Source organism: Protopterus annectens, chromosome 1.part0 (genome assembly GCF_019279795.1).
Source record: "Protopterus annectens isolate FY-2018-M chromosome 1.part0, PAN1.0, whole genome shotgun sequence".
NCBI classification, from domain to species: Eukaryota; Metazoa; Chordata; order Ceratodontiformes; family Protopteridae; genus Protopterus; species Protopterus annectens.
Window position 1 is genome coordinate 1,524,108,945 of NC_056725.1, and position 17,578 is coordinate 1,524,126,522.

Sequence of the window (17,578 nt, forward strand, 5' to 3'; positions counted from 1 at the left end):
CAAAATAACCAACACGTGATGGATTCTCATACAATCAAAAATAGATACAATTTACTTGAACATATAAAAACCATCCCAAACAAAAAGTACTAGCTAAAATAATAATCATTATCTACTATACGATTTAAACAAACAGGAGATAGAAATTAATTAATTCAACCCAGGAGATACAGGCATCAAGAAACAACTGCCTTTTCCAATAAAAGATCCCAGTGGCCACCCCTACGGTGACAAACCACTTGTTCTACTGTAAAAATAACAAAACACAAAATAAAAAAGATGTCTAAAGTGTCTTAGAGGTTATTTTATTGTTGAAAACATATGCATGTTCATACATACATATGCGCCTTAATTTTCTTCTAGATTTTGCCAAAGTAAAAAGCTGGACATTGTTGGCAAATTGCAAAATACTATACTGCAGTTAAAATTTCCCCATGGTCCTAATGCAGTACTGCGGATTATTAGCCCATTCACACCAATGTATTTACAATAACTGCAGCATCTGCAACTTTCCATCACAGGAGAAAGTACACCGATCCGTTGGGTAGAGTCTCAAAAAACGTTCTTAAAACTCACTCCCTTCTTACACACTGTTCAGTTTTAACCCTAGAACATTAAAAACTTCAGGATGGGCTCATACAAGTTTCCAATTTTTAATATTTCAATTAAAAATCTAGCTACAGAAAATGTAGTAAAGGTAGTCTCAAAATCTACTACACTATTATTGGCAGTTTATTCATTAATACTCCTAAATGAGGTACTAGCTACCATCAACACATACTTTATCTAAATTTTCCTTTTCGGATTCAAAAGGGGAATATACATCCCATTTTTTTTTAATTTACCTCACCCATAACATTAAAAATTAAAGGGTAACCCATCTTCTCAAACATATCAGCTAAGAGATGGCATTGTGAAAAAATCAAGTATACATGTCAAGTGGGCTGCCCTACCCATCTGCCCCTTAATAGCAGCCTTCTTTTGGTGGAAAGGATGGCAGCTAGTAGAATGAAAAAAATAATTTGGCTTTACGATAAGTGAAATTAATATACCCTTGTTAAAATCTTAATCGGTGCATCTAAAAAGGAAAGTTCAATACAAGTAACTTTATGCAAGAAAGATAAAAACTTACTATATTTAATAAATAATGAAATCTCTTCAAAATCACTTTTCCAAAAAATATAAATATTAAGGTATCTTGTATATAAAACCCAAGATGCACAGAAGAGGCTATTAAAAATATATTTGGTCTCCCACTCAACCGTAACAATGTTGGCAAATAGGAGTCCACATGCTGCACCCATAACCATAACAACTTTAGCTTGTCAAAAGTACTGACTCTCAAAATAAACAAAATTGTTCAACTGGACTAATTCCAGAAGTGTAACATATTAATTTGGTGTTTGGATAAGTTAATTTTTTCTTTAAGAAATTCAGAAACCATTCCAGGCCCACACCATGGAGTGTATAACTGAATAAATATATATTCTTTATTACTACTGAAGAATTATCACTAAAATTAATATTACTACATTTAGATAAAATTCCAGGAATCTTTATACAAGTATGACATGTGAAAAAGTCCTAACTTAAAATCATGATCAGTTTAGCTACTGGATTCATTTTTCAGCTTCCAGCAGCAACAATAGGTCTTAAGGGTAGGTCAAGATCCTTATGCATTTGTGGTATTCCAAAAGACAGTTGGAATGAAAGGATGTTTAATATGTAGATAGTCATACAAAGTCAATTGTCCTTGCATAGGCATATCATACAATATTTTTTTTGGTACAATACATTATCTCATTAATTAATGGAAAATTCATGTAAGTATCCTCATATAACAAATTAAACATCTTTCGAATATAATTTAATTTATCCATAACTACAATCCCATTCCCTTATCAGGTTTCATAATTCCGTTATCACTATAATGACTCTGATTAACACGTTTCTGCTGGGGTGTAGTATTATTCAAATACACCAACAAGTGGCTGTTAGTTTTATGCCTAATTGGACCCATCTCCACAAGCACTCATTAAAAAGCTGTTTTACATTTAAGTTTCCAAACAAAAACATTTAGATCACTTACTATACTAGTAACATTAATTCGCTTACTTGGAATAAATGAAAAGTCTTTACTAAATAGTTCAGCATGTGCTGTAGTAATAAAACCACTATAATTATAAACATTGAAGTCCCCTGATTCACTAGGATCGACGCTACCAGAAAGTTGTGCACAATAGAACAATTCCAAGTAAGAGAATTAATGTTACTAGTATAGTAAGTGATCTAAATGTTTTTGTTTGAAAATTAAACATTGAAGTCTCCCGATTCACTAGGATCGACGCTACAAGAAAGTTGTGCGCAATAGTGGAACAATTCACCACTTTTTCTAACATTATCTGTTCCTGGGTCTGTGGTTGTTCCATGAAGAGTTTGACTCATTACCCCACGGTAGTTCCACTACCCCTGGAGAACGAAAATTGCTTGGAGAGGCAAAGGGATGGTAATTCTAAAGGACCCTCTCCGATTTCAGAAAAATAATCCTCTGTACCAGTATTAACAGCTAATTCATCACAGCCATCATGACCATAAATGTTTGCTTGGCAAACCGGTGGAAGTGTTTTATTTGCATAGTCATTCCAGTCATGTTCAAACTGTTTGGATTTCCTTTCCTTAATTCTGCCACACTCCATATCCACTTTTTAAAAATATTCACATATTGTGAATGGTATTCACTAAATAAAAGGTTATTAATGATGGACTGATCTAAGGTTGAAAAATCAGCCATAAGATGGTCAATATCTAGCTGATTTTGTTTAACTAGTAAATCCATCAATTCACAACCGTCTATCAAACAGTTGTAAAAGATTATGGAAAGCAGATTGTGGCTTTAGGCCAGACAGAAATTTCAAAGACTGAAGGCCTTTTGGAACACTATTCACTTTAATGGATTCTACAAAATAGGAAACTGCAGATCGAGAATTCTTAAGTTTAGTAAGCCGTTTCTCAAATTCCAAAGTGGTTTAGTAACAGTACATGCAGATGTGCCCTTCTATTCAACGTTGCAGTATTCTTTACATATGGGAGTCTTCTGCCCAAACGACCCAATGTCCAGCCAGCATACAACAGCTTTTAGCTACTGCAAGGTGGGATGTCACACATGTGCCAACAATGCCAGCCATAAAAAGGACATCCACACGTACAATCCTCAGAACTTTTCTGCCACCATTCAGAAAGCTTAACTCGCATGTCAGTCTGCTGCTAGATTCCATTGGTGGCAGCCAGCTTTCAGATAAGTGCCCCGTTGGGTATTTCTTTCTTTGCTACTGTCTTTTGTATTTAGTTCACATCATCCAGGAAGGGCATGTGTAGGTGTGGAAGGCAGATTCCACAAAAAAGGACCGCCACAATCTGTTTTTTCTGCTTAGGCCCCAATCATGACCACCGTTCTTCCGCCATTTGTCAGGCCTTTGTCCCTAAAACCTTATGTAGCTGACTTTCGGCCCTTAATCTTTAAAGAATCAATGATTTAAACATCTGGTGGAGGACGTTATGGAGGGTTCTGGGAGTCCTTCGCCTGAGCTGATTTTGAAGAGGAAGGTTAGCAAGCCAAGGCCCGAATCCTCTTCAGCTGCGCCTCTTTCCGCTGAGATGTCCCTTGAGGTTAGTGAAGATCCGGGCACTACGTTCAGATGTTGGGTCCAGTTCCTTGATGGGTACCTTACTGGAAACGGTTAGGGAATCTGACCTAGGCACATCCTCAGAGGCAGTGCAGATGTCCCTTTTTGATGAACCAGGGTTAGGGAACAGGTTCCACAGTCTCTCAGACGTTACTCCTCTCCTGTTCAAAGAATTAGAGAACAGGCATCTGATGAGGATGACAAGTCGTCATCATCCATTGTCCAATGAGGATGGTAATGACGATGACGGATTATTTTTGCTCCGATGAGGATTCCTTAGCATATTCTTCACAAATTACTTTCTCTACGAATATGCCTCTCCAGAGGAGTCCAATTGGGGGGGGGGGGGGGGGGATTACTAAAATGAGGGAATTTTTCAAATGGGATTGCTCACAGACTTCTAAAGAGCAAAAGGTATTTACGACCTTCTACAAATGGAAGTTCCTTCCCCTTCCACTGTGCTACCTGTTTTGTCAGCTTTCTTGGACACTTTCAGTTCTTCTAAAGCCCCTGACTCTCAGGCTCCTGCTCCAGAGTGACAGCCAGGTTCTATAAGGTGACTGATGACTGCAAGTTCTTGTACAAGTGTCCTTCAGCTGATCCAGCAGTTTCTGTTGCTTCAGAGAGGTCCGTCTAGGTGGTCTCCTTCCTCTAAACTGATTTCCTCTGATAAGGAGGGAGAAATTCTGGAAAGACTTTGTAAGAAATTTCATACTTCTCAGAGCTATGGATTATCAAACGCTTATGTCCAGATATTCATCGGTCCTATTTTCTTAGGCCTCTCAGGCTTTTGATCAACTTCCAGATTCAGACATTAAGAACCAGGAAAATGTCTTTTAGCAGCTTCATCTCAGGTGACTAAGGATTCAGTTATGATGCTGCTGAGGCATCCTCTAGAGCAGCTGCATCTGGTTTTGCTCACAAAAGCCACCCTAGGTTGAGGCTTCAACCACTGCCAGATGACAAAGCAAAATTGTTGGATGCACCTCTTGATAAATCTCCTCTTTTTGGTTCTGCAGCTGCAGACGTAAGGCCTTGCAAGAGAAGGGAAAGAACTTCAAGATTTGAAACACCTTTTTTCCTCCTGATCCAAAATTCCACAGGAATTTTCCTACAAAGGCATTATTTTTGTTAGAAGACCAGCGCGCCCATCTTCCTCCTCAGCTTCTTCTTCTTCTAGACCTAAAAAGACAGCGACCTCCAAAACCTAAGACAACTAGCTCTGCAACTACCTCCCTGCAGTCCTTACCAGCCTGGCCAAGTACAGACTACCAGCCTCTTCCAAGCCTTACCCCTCTATCTCAGTCTATCTCTCCAGCTTGAGCAAGGATAACTTCAGATTCTTAGGTTCTTTCCATTATCCGACAGACTTATTTCATGACTTGAAAAAATCCTTCCCCTTTCATGGGGATTCCACAGCCCCCCCACCAACTGAATTAAGTTTCCAGAAGTTTTAAAAAAAGTAGTTATGTACTCACCATAACGTTCCATCTGTGTTATCGATCTTCATTCATTCTTGACAAACAGGACTCTGTTCTGATCCTCAGAACCAGCTCAGCCATTATACAGCTCATGCCAGCCAAAACATCTCTTGAGCCAAGACCATACCCACAATGCCCCTCTCTTCATTGCCTCAGATAGAGTTTGCAGATAATAGCAAGCATATACACAGTAATTCTAAGTAGAAGCAGTGTCCAATGTAAAAATCCTATGACAACCCATAACAAGGGCTGAATCCCCCAAGAAATCTACAGGAGGGTGGGATGTCGAGAATGAACAAAGGTAGACAACACAGATGGAATGTTATGGCGAGTACATAACTTCTTTATCTGATGTTGTCAATTTTCATTCATTCTTGACAAATGGGACACAGTTCCTGGCTACTTTACACCCAGGGTGGCCTTGTGGAAGGATATTCCTGAGTACCATAGAACCAAAGGATGCTCTCCCCCTTGAGACCATATCCAATTTGTAATGAGGCAATATCCAATTTGTAATGAGTGATAAAGGTATGAGGCGTAATCCAAGTTGCAGCTGCACAAATTTCATCCACAAAAGCTTTTGAATAAAACTGCTGATGTGGTTGAATGTGCTTCAAAAGGCACACGTAACTTTTGGTTGTTCGTACATAAGTAATAATCTTTCAGCCATTTAGATAAGGTCACTTTTGATACAGCTTGTTCCACCATTGGACCAGAAAGAGAAACAGACAATTGATCTGATTTCCTGGACTCTAGTCCTGCTCAGGTAAAAATGTAGTTGTCTATGTACACCAGTAAGTGTAAGCAGTACAAAAAAATCCAAATCCACCAAAACCACTAGAGCAAGCGACTTAAACCTTAGCACGGATATAAATAGGACGTGCTGGAGGGATAGATTTATCACTCAGAGACTCCCTATGCTGTGGAATAAAATCCCGGTCCATGTGAGGCAGAGCACCTCGCTGACTCTGTTCAAGAGAAATCTAGACCTGTGGATGGGAGATCGTAGGTTTACCCCGGGAATCATCTCTGGGTCACTGCTGGACAGAGGCACAACAAACTAATGGGCACAGTATTTTTTCATATAAGGGGTGGCGTAAGCCACAATAATTTGGGCTAGGCTTATAAATGCCTTAGGGCAGATAGCCTAGTATAAACCTATGAACCTATGAACCTATTCACCTTTATTAGAAAATTTGAGGAAGAAAACTGGTAACTTAATAGTTTGATTAATATTGGATTCAGAGACCACCTTAGGAAGAAAGGAAGGGTTAGTTCTCAATGACATCCTGTCTTTATGAAAAATGATATGCGGGGGGTTTTTGCACATAAGACTTGGATCTCAGAATTCTGGCAGAAGTGATGGTTACTAGAAAAAGTTTTCCAGGAAAGGAATTTGAGATAGCAAGTGGCTGCTGGTTCAAAGGGAGGTAAGTAAATATTGCAAAACCAAGGTTAGATCCCATGGAGGTAAGGGATTTTTGAATGGAGGTTTTAAAAGTAAGGCACCTTTTAGAAAGGCATTGCATAGACTATGGAATATTAAAGAACAGTCATCGTATCTGTTGTGAAAATCAGAAATGGCTGCCAACTTAATTCTAATGGTGGAAGCAGAAGCCCCCTGATCAAAAAGGGCGGCTAACAATTCCAAAACTTTTTCATCAGGTGCTGAAGAGAGATTAAAGTTGTTTTCATAAGCCCAAATTGAAAATCTCTTCCATTTAGTGGAATAGAGTCTCCTTGAGGGTCTATGGACAGCCAGAAAAAACTTTTTGTAAGGGGGAAGTTGTATTATTTTTCCTGGTGACTAACGGAATTGGAGGAACCAAGCTGTGTGCTTGAAAGAGCGTAGATTGGGATGCACCAATCCCTGCGGGTGAGACAGCAGGTCTGGGACTGGGTCTAGAATCCACGGATGGTGAATCAAGTGAGGACAAAAAGCGGAACCAAATTTGCCCGGGCCAGTAGTGGGCAATGAGAATCACTTTGCTTCGCATACTTTGGGCTTTCTTTTCTATGAAGAGGGTTATGAGAGGGGATGGGAAAAAAGGCGTAAAGAAGACCAGAGAGCCAATCGAGAAGGAGAGAGTCTCTCAGGGACTCACCCTGAGGGGGGGGGGGGGTTAGGACAACGTAGCTGCTGCACAGGTTGTTGGTTGGGGAGGCAGAGATCGCAGCAAGGCTGGCCCCATTGGCAAAACATTTCCTTTGCTACTTTGGGATTGAGAGACCACCCATGAGGCAGAAGAATGTGTCTGCTCAGTTTGTCCGCTATCACGTTGGAACTCCCCAGGATAGAGTTGCCACAAGAAAGTGGTTGGAAGATATTGTCCACTGCCACATTCAGCTTCCTGGCAAAGGGGGTAGGATTTGGCACCACCCTGTTTGTTGATGTACCAAACCGCTGACATGTTGTCTGACTGGATCGCAACTGTTCCCAGAGGAAGAACAGACTGAAAGGCTTGCAATGCTAGGAGCACTGCTCATCTCCAGGACACTGATGTGCAAGTTGGCCTCTTGTGTAGACCAAGTGCCTTGGACAGTTCTTACCAGATAATGCCCTCCCCACCCCATCTGGGTGGCATCTGTGGTCACTATGGCCTTGGGTTGCATGGAAACAAAGGGACAGCCCATTATTGTTTCTTCTGACTGCATCCACCAGGATAGATCCCTTTTGCAATATCCTGTTGCTAAGACTGGGTGAGTCATCGGATGAGACAAGATGGACCATTGGGAGGGCAGAAGCCATTGAAGTATCCTCATGTGAAATCTCACCAAGGGAACCAGGATGATGGCCAGCACCACAGATCCTAGGGTTTGAAGGACAAGTAAAGCAGGCACTTTGTTTTTCATTAAAATGAGCTGTACTCAAGACCTTAGCTTTTGAAGCCTGGGAAAGGGTAGAAAAGCTGTACAGGAAACTGCGTTGAAGCAGGCTCCTATGAATTCTAGGTCCTGAGTGGGAGACGACTGTGACAGCTCTTTGTGGACTTATGCCCAGGGCACTGAACAAGTGTATGATGAAGTCTATGACTTGAAGCAGTAGATGCTTGGTAGGGATGGTGAGGAGCCAGTCGTCTACATAAAGTAACACCCAGAATCTGTGTAGTCGCACGTGAGCTGTGACTGCTGCCATGCATTTGGTGAACACTCTGGGGACTGTGGTGAGGCTAAAGGGCAGAGCTCTGAACTGATAATTACTGGCCCGTAGTTGAAAGTGGAGACACCCCATAAGGATGAACAAATGCTCAAGAAGGTAATACGCATCTTAAAGGTCTATAGAGCACATCCAATTGTTTTCCCCTAGAAAGGGGACAAGAGACTAAACCATGACCATCCAGAATTTTGTCTGCTGAACACACTTGTTCAGAAGGCTGAGGTCCAACATCAGCCTCCAGACCCCTTTCTTTGGCACTAAAGAACCTGGGGTTAAATCTGGAGTCTGTCAGGTCTGGCGGGACTTCTTGGATGACTTTTCTAGCAGCTTTTGAACTTCTATGGCCGCTTGATCCCTCTGATTGGGTGGAACATAAGAGGATTTTTCTCAGTAATCTCAGGAAAAGGGTGAAGGGTATGTGATGGCCTCTAGTAACAAACTGACACTTGAGTGCAGAGAATCATTTGTGACCAGGCCAAGTGCAGTGAGTCTTCCCCTGACTGCTTCCAGAAGCAAGCAATCGGGCCCCTTTTCAGGATCAATGTTAGTGTTGTCCAGAGAAAGTCTCTGGAACCCTGGTTTTGAGGGCCACCTCTGCCTCTCAGGCGGAGTCTTCCATCTGGACTCCCCCCTCTGCCCCAAGGGGAGCCTCTGTCATGTGTATCCTGGAAAGGCCCCTGGAACTTTTTAAAACATATCTTTCCACTCCTCTGACTCCTGGAGTAGGATTGCTGTGGAGTAGAAAAATGAATGCCCACAGCAGACAGGGTCTTTCCATCCTTCTCACACCTGGTTAGTGTCCTTCGCCTTGGAGCTGAACAAAGATGATCAATCAAAAGAAGCAGTCACAAAGCAAGCCTTGAATGGCTCCACAAATTCACACAAGTGCATCCAGGCATGATGCCTTATTGCAACGCCGGAACCCGCTGGTCTTGTCATCCCTCTGAATGCATGTGCAATAAGCCGCATGAATGAGTTAGATATAGATTCCAGAATGGACAGCTGAGAGGCGACCTTGTCCTGCACCTTGTCAGACACTGCTCCCATAACAGCATCTAATAACTCTTTAATCAGATCTCTCTGAAGTCTTAATAAAATGTGCCATGAAGTTCAAAGATCCGAGTGTGAGGGTCGAAGCGTAGACCCGCTTTACAAATCTGTCCATCATTCTAGACTCCCAGTTAAGAAGGTGGACAGGAGAACTCGGAGTTATCTTTCTTGGTGGCAGCCGCCACTACCATGGCATCTACTGCTAACATTTTGTCTGGTTGCCAGGGAATAGGTTCTATGGAGTCAGGGGCCTTCCAATCCCACTCCCCGATCAGCTTAAGATAATCAGCAGGTGCAGGTGGGGTCATCCAGGAAGTAGATGGTTGAGCACCAAACCCTTGCAAGTACACAGACTCCTCTCAGTTCAGGTCTTGGAGCTTCCAGTTACCCCTCTGCTTCAGGATCTCTAGGATGTCTCCAAAGGAGCCCTCTTCAGGGGGTGACTGGAAGGAACCTTCCCTTTCATTGAAATCCATCTCATCTAGGACGGATTCTTCCAGGGAATCTAGGTGCTTCCTCTTGCACGTCTTCTTACAAGGGGGGGGGGGGTTCCTTAGTGTGGATCGCAGAGGAAGACTCTTAAGAGAGGCTCCATGCAGGGATAAAGTGTCAGTGCTTGCTGTCCTGTTATGGAAAATTGGTGCAAGCTCTGGACCAGACAATACAGTAATGTGAAACTCCAACGAAGGAGGAACCAGCTGAGAGCCTGCAGAGGCTAAAGCCCTCTCCATAACCTGGAAGGCAGGCCCCCCCCAAAGAAGAATGGGAGCCTGGAACCAAGAAAGACCACCTCGTAACCAGGGTTGCACCCCACCCCAAGAGTCTACCCTCTTGAAGTAGGAACCGGGGAAAGTCCAGCAACGTCTCAAGAGCGAAGGTCAGCTCTGTACAAAAACAGGAGCCAATCAGAGACCCTTGGAACCAGCAGTGGAGTCTCAGCCCAGAGACTCTGTAATTTCTGAGGATGGAACCGAAGAAGTCAGGGCAATATCTGGTGCCAAGGTAGGGATGCCTAATGGCACCAGGACCACTGGTACCAGGGGGATCCAAGTGCTAGGCTTTGAAGCTCCGGTGGAGGTCAAAGGAGGAGACAAGGAAGGAGATTATATCCTAACTCCAGGAGGGAGAGAGGCCAGAGAAGGGGTTGGAATACCTCTGGCTGGCAACAACTGATCTCATCTCACGATGTCTACCTCGGAGAGACTCCTGAAGGATCGAACAGACTATCCTGAAGGGGACTCTGGTCGTTCCAGAAAGGGACTGGGCAACTGGCCCACAAAAGGGTTTATGGAAGGTCAATACCTTGTCCTACGAAAAAGGTTCTGGTCTGGTTTCAGCACAGAGAGGGTGAGCAGAGCCTGTTGAGGCACCGTTGGAAAAGTCAGCACAGAGCCAGAAACTAAAGACAGTGCCAATGCTGGTGTCGAAGACATAGTAGTGGCAGTAGTCGGTGCAAAGAATCTTTTAAGTTGAAAATTTTGTACCTTTGATTTTGGTTCCATGGAGGTAACTGGAACCGTAGCTTTGTGTTTTGTGCCACCAGTGCCATGGGGGAGGCAGGTACAAACTGGTTCTTTTTGACAGTGTCTGATCTGGGATCAGACTTTAAAGCTTCACTAAAGGTAGTTTTTAATAAGCCCTTCAAAAATGAGCTTATTCTGATGCTTGATCAAGGCCCAGTTACTAAAGGCACGGCAGATGTCGCAACTTTGATAGAGATGTGAAGCTCCTAGACAAACACAAAAGATGCCCATCAGAATTGGGCATTTTTCTTCCAGTCTTGGCACCATTTAAATCCAGAAGTGCCTTTATGCTTTTCTGCCATTTTAACAATTAATTAGTGTACAACGGAAACAAGCTCAACGCACCAACACACATGCACATAAAGGATAGAAGGTCTAATCATGATAGTGGCGAAATACCAAAAGGTATAAGAGAAAAGAAAAAAAAAAAAAAAAAAGAGGGAAGGAAAGTACCAATCATGGCACTAAAATACCACAAACTGTAAGAAGGGAGGGAGAGGGGTTACCAACAATTGTAACGGAGATTACCAGCGGTAAGGGGTAGAGTATTCAAACACACAACCAAAAAATTACAAGGTATAATATAGAAATATACATCTTATTTAACTATAGAAAAAGAAATACAAGAAAATAGCTTAATAAGGAAAATCTTTAAAGACTTAGCTGAGAGCAATGGCTGACGCATCTTGGTGACAGAGCAGCAAATAAGATCTGAGGTAATGAAAAGGGGGACATTGTGGGCAGAGTCTTAGCTTGAGAGTTTTTTGGCTGGTGCAAGTTGTATAAAAGCTGAACTAGTCTTGAGGATTGGAACATAGTTCCATTCATCAAGAATAAACGGACTGACATCAGCTGAGTTACTTTCACAAGGCACAATTCAACTGGTGTCACTGGATCAGAGGCAGAGGTTTTTATTCAATGAGATTTCTTGTCACCAGAAAAGATGGTCCTTTGAGGCCAATTCTGGATCTTTCCCACTTAAACATTTCTAATTCCTCATGCTGTCTTTACGCAGACTCTCCTTCCCCTGATATCCCCTAACTCTTACATGGCCTCTAGACAGATGCTTATCCTCACATCCTCATCCATCTTCTTTACAGAAAATGTTTACATTTCTCTGTGGCTTCTTTGCACTTTCAGTTCTCTGCCTTGCCTTTTGGACTTTCAACTGCTCCAAGGGTATTTACAAAGTGCTTGGGCCCTGTGATAGCTTTGCTGAGGGTCAGGGGTATTCAGGTATATCCATACCTGGACAATCTTTTTCTGGCTCTTCCATCAGAGCAGCTGACTCAGAACCTGCAGTTTGCCATCTTTTTCCTACAAAGTCTATGGTTCACCATAAATTTCAAAAAATCTTCCCTGTCCCCTTAAGAACACATCTTTCTAATTTGCAGGTTCAGAACAGACCTCATGATGGCTTTTCTTCTAACAGACAAGAATCAGTCCCTCAATTCCTTCTTTGAAAACCTTCTAACCTCTCTCCTCCACTTTGGCCACTGAGTTGGGATACTTCTAGGCTTCATGGCATCCACAATTCCCATGCTGCCTCTTACAATGCTCCACATGGGGAAATTTCAGTGGTACCTAAAATCAGTTCGGATGCAGCATGTTCACCCTCAGAGTTTATGATCCCTCTTCTCCCATACCTAAAAACAGAGCTTCTTTACTGGATTCAACAACTTGCTCTGAATCTAGGACTTCCTCTTCATCTGCCCCAGCCTACTCAACAGCTGTTCACGGATGCTTCAAACATAGGCTGGGGGGAGAGATTTGCTTCAAAGAAGGTACAGGGCCTTTGGACTTTTTCTCAAAGGAAAGAGCATATTCACATCAAGGAAACGAAGGCCGTTCTGCAGGCCTTTCATCCTTACTTGCAATCAGGTCCTCTTAAAGTGTTTACAGACAACACAACACCACAGTTCTCTGGTATGTTAACAAGCGGGGGAGACACAGTCTTACTTTCTTTGCAGGTTAGCTCTCATGGCATAGGATTAGGCAATTCAGTACAAGGAGACTTTTCAGGCAGTGTATATCCCATATGCTCAAAATAATGTAGCAGACTCGTTAAGGAGATCCATGACCCAATCCCACAAATGGATGCTTCACAGGAATGCGTTTCTGGACTTAGTCCACCGGTGGGGTATGCCTGTTCTGGATCTATTTGCCTCACCTCTGAACAGATAACTCCCTCTATTTTGTGCCAGACTCCCACATTCTCTGGCTTGGAAGGTGAACGCCCTTTTTCATGGAAAGGGGAGGTTTCTTTATGCACCCCCTCTTTCCTCTCATTCAATAAGTCCTGCTGAAGATTCACAGCAGGACAAACCAAAAATCTTGCAGGTGACTCATTTTGGTGAAGGCAGCATTGGTTCCCTCCTCTTCTGCATTTAGCCAAGGGCAATCACCACAAGTTACCTCACACAGTGGACCTGCTCACACAAAGCAAGGGATCTCTGCTTCATCCACATTTGTCAACCCTACAACTGACCATGTGAGTGATCCAACTTTTGATTCCTTTCAGGCACCTTTTTTCACAGGATGTGCTTAAGGTTCTGTAGGAGGGCATAACGACCAATTCTAGAAAATCTTAATTATCTAAATGAAGAGGTTTTCAGTCTTGTGTCTTTCATGAAATCTGGATCCACTTTCAGTGGATATTCCAGTGGTTCTTTCTTACTCGAGTTACTTAGTGGTTTGGCTTGCTTGTCAGTTGAAAGTTCACCTGGCAACTATTTCTGCAAGTCTGCCATCATCTCCACCTTTGGCTTTCAGATTGGCAGTAAACTTTAACGGCGTCCTTTACATTAAACCTCCCAAGAAACCAATTCATCCTCCTTGGGATTTGAATTATGTTTTAGAAAAGCTTACTCTGGCCCCTTTTGAACCAGCAGCCTCAGCTTCTTTAAAGTTTTCTACTTGGAAAACAGTTCTTCTGTTGGGTTTAACCTCTGCTAGGAGAGTTTGAGATTCAAGCTTCAATGGCTTTTCCACCAGGACACTTTAAATAACAATCCTAAGTTGGTGAATGAATTGTCTCAAGCTATTCAACTGCCCACTTTCTTCCTTTCTCCTCAATCCTCCACTGAAAGGATCTTGCACACCTTGGATGTGCAGACAGCTCTGATTTTATTTGGATAAGTCTAAGGTTATCAGAAAAACTGATCTATTTGTTTCTTTCCATCCCAGGGCTCTTGGTTTGCCAGTCTCTAAACGGGCAATTTCTTTGATTTCTAAGGCAATTTTGTTTTGTACGATTTCCATGGCAAGACTTTCTACTTCTGTTAAGGCTCACTCCACGAGGCTTGTGGCTTCCTCAGGTGCATTCTTTAAAGAAGGCCTAGATACTAAGCTATTTTAGAGGCTGCTACATGGTCTTCTGTGCATACTTTCAAACATTACAAGTTGGACAACATTTCTAAATCTAGAGCAAGGTTTGCTAGAGCCATACTCCATGACTTTGTGGAAAGCTCTTCTGTTCAAAGCTCCTCTGCAGCTTCCTCCCCCCAGGGTTCCTAAGCTTTGGCATTCTCCCATATGTAAAGAATACTGCAACATCGAATAGAAGGCCACAGAATAGTTGTGTAAACTTCTACCATAACCATATATGTCCTTTTCTATGTTGCAGTACCCCCCCCCCCCCAATATCTTGTTTCTTTCCTTGAACAGTATTTTATCACTCCTTCAGTCTGGTATTCCTTCTGGGGCATTACAGTTCTGAGGATTGTACATGGGGCATGTTTTTATGGCCAACGTTGTCAGCACATACATACGACGTGCCACTTGCCTTGCAGTAGCTAAAAGCTGTTTGCATGCTGGCCGGATGATGAGTCACTTGGACTGAGGACTTCCACATGTAAAGAATATTACAACATAAAAAAGAGAAGGACATCTATAGTTACGGTAAGATTTTACATAACTATTGTTTTGTCGCGCATTCAAAAATTAATCCAATTTATTTTGTAATCCACATATCCAAATGGGAAGGGTAAGGGCAAATTAGAACAATCAAAGTTGGAATTCAAATTCTGTTGTAAAACAGGAACACCTTCCCCTTGAGACGCTCCTTGCCATATGAAACATTTGAGTACATCCCAGCCCCATGGATCTGACACAGATGCTTCAGCTCCAACATCCAGCCCGATACAAAAGGGAGGACAGAAGCAGAATCAGTCAAGGAAACTGTTAGTGGAAGATGTAACCCTCTTCAGCTCTGACTCTCTCGGCTCATTTGGATCTGAGGGATCAGAAACTGTGGGATGGATCGGAGGAGGAGATATTACTATATGGGAAGTGGAAGGGAGGCTCACAGATCCAATGGGAGATGGACGGAATAACTCTGAATCTGAGCAGCCTCATCTTATCCAATTCGGACTCTGAAAGACTTCTGGGAAGACCTCACAGACAAAAGTAGTGGACTGTGGCTTAGAGCATTTTCTCAAGGTGGCTTGCAGGAGGAAGAAAGGGAGTAGAGGAGACGCTGGATGAATCATGAACTCGGGTAAGCGAGTTCTAGTAGTCTGAAACACTAGATCCCAAGTTTTTGGATCAAAGGGATGTGTCAGATTAAATTTTCAGAACCAAGGGCTTAGATTCGTACTTTTCCTTTTTGGATCAGTTTTTGAGGAGGCTCCAAAGTCGTAGAAGTAAAGTGCGTCTTAGGATATCTAGGAGACCTCTTTCTAGACTCCAATGGATATTTAGAATGTTTGCTAGGGGTTTGAAACCCTGTGGAAAAAGGATGGGGGAGTATTCCCTTGTGGACAAACTTGTCCCTCCTAGTTGCAATCACCCTAGAATTAGACATGGCACAGCTGGTACAATTAGTATTAAGGTGAACTGCTCCTAGACTGCTATTCTCTCATATTTCTTCCAAATGGGAATGCCCATGTCACACACCAACATAACCCCTTCTCAAACCCCCTGTCTTTTCTACCTTGCACTGAAATAGTCACCAATTACCATCTACTATTGCTTATATCTCAACAAAAAACAATCTCTCCCCTACCAGGGACAGATCTTCTCTACTATCTGATGTACTATACTTTCCAATATAAATATACTGGTACTTTCTCCATGCACAAAGGTTCACCTTACCTACTGAGGGCTAGTAACTATATGTTTAAATGTTAACCTACTAAGGGCTTATAACTTGATATTTATTTTTCTGTATGAACTATGTTTTTCTATTGTAACGTAATGTCTTGCAGCTTTTCTCCCTGGGCCTCAATTGAAAATGGGCTCTTTATGGCACAGTGGACTTCCCCGGTCAAACTTAAAATAGACAATAAATGCACTCCCTGTGGGCATCAGAATTTGGAATTTTGTGCCATGAGAAGTGCATTTTTTAAACCCTGTTGGCTTCTCTGTCAGAGTAAAGACAGACAAAAAAACATTTCCAACAGCAAAGAAAAACAATGGTAGAGGTAGTTACCCCCCCCCCCCCCAAAAAAAAGGATAGGAAAAGGTAAAGCAAAGAAAAAATAAAATGAGTTACTAACAATTGTACGCAAGAAAAAAAAATACCCAACAATGCTGAAACTCCCAACATTAGATAAAATGACCTCTCCACATACTCCATCTTTAACAAGAATCCTGAAGAAAACCTATTCACAAATACTCAAATTTTTACCAAAGGCTTCTCAAGACAGGATCAGTGTCTATGTGAGATGGTGGCAAATGAGATTTTAGGTATTGTAGGCTAGCTGGGGTGTTATGGGTACAGAGAGGGACTTCAGAGTTGGATCTGTAAGTCTAAAATATGCAGCAGAGTCAGATCAGAGGTCAAATCTGTAACACATGTAAAGGACATCAGATCTGCCAGGTAAACATTCGTTGGGCTTAAATATACCACTGACTGCCAAGCAACATAGTAACGTACTGAGCAAGAGATCAGAGAAACCATAAGATGCATAACCATATACAACTTTAAGCAGACAAAGTTCTTGCCACACCTTTCAGGCACCAAATCACGCGGGGGTGTCCAGAATTTATGTAAATTTGTGCCCACCTAACCAGTTATCAAGACTAGCCTTAAAAAGGTAACCATCGTACTCACTTTGACCTGTAGTGATAACTTATTCCATAGGCTAGAAATAGGTTGCATTACAAACCTCTCCCTCTAGTGAGTTGTTCATTTGTTTGGTGTCAATTTAAATCCTTAAAGTGGGTGTTTGTAGAGCAAACGGTTTTGTGAAATGGGTCAAAACAGGACCTGGTCTTTCATGGCTTCAAAAGCCAGACATCACCTCGTTGCAATCCGAAGGCTACTATGGTCAAGTGCCAATCTGGAGGGGTAGCTGATGGATTTAATACCTTTATATTTCTTGGTTGAAATCTTTGGGGACTTTTCAATTGAGAAAGATGCTTGGATTTGACAAACCAAATGGGACATGGCTCTGATGATGAAGGAGTATAATGGTAGGATGATTTCTTTAGATCTTGAAGATATTCCCTTGGAAATTAACTGAGCAAGATAGGATTTCCAGACTAAAGTGAAATCATGATCAAATGAGAGAAAGCCATCCACACAAGTATCTAGGCTTGTTATGGCTATCATTTTGAAAAGGTGTACCACTTACAACATGAAGTGGTAACAGCCTTCTGGCAATTGCTACTAAGCTGCCCCCCCCCCTCCCCATTTAGTTTCAGATTGTTTTGATGTTCCATACTCCAGCCTTTGCAGGG

At 42.3% G+C, this 17,578-nt stretch overlaps 1 protein-coding gene across 1 annotated transcript in view; it reads right to left on the reverse strand.

Annotated features, from left to right (window-relative positions):
- The window catches only part of LOC122798732 (B-cell lymphoma/leukemia 11B-like), a 222,901-nt gene that overhangs the window by 27,353 nt on the left and 177,970 nt on the right, over positions 1 to 17,578 (reverse strand). The window lies entirely within an intron of this gene.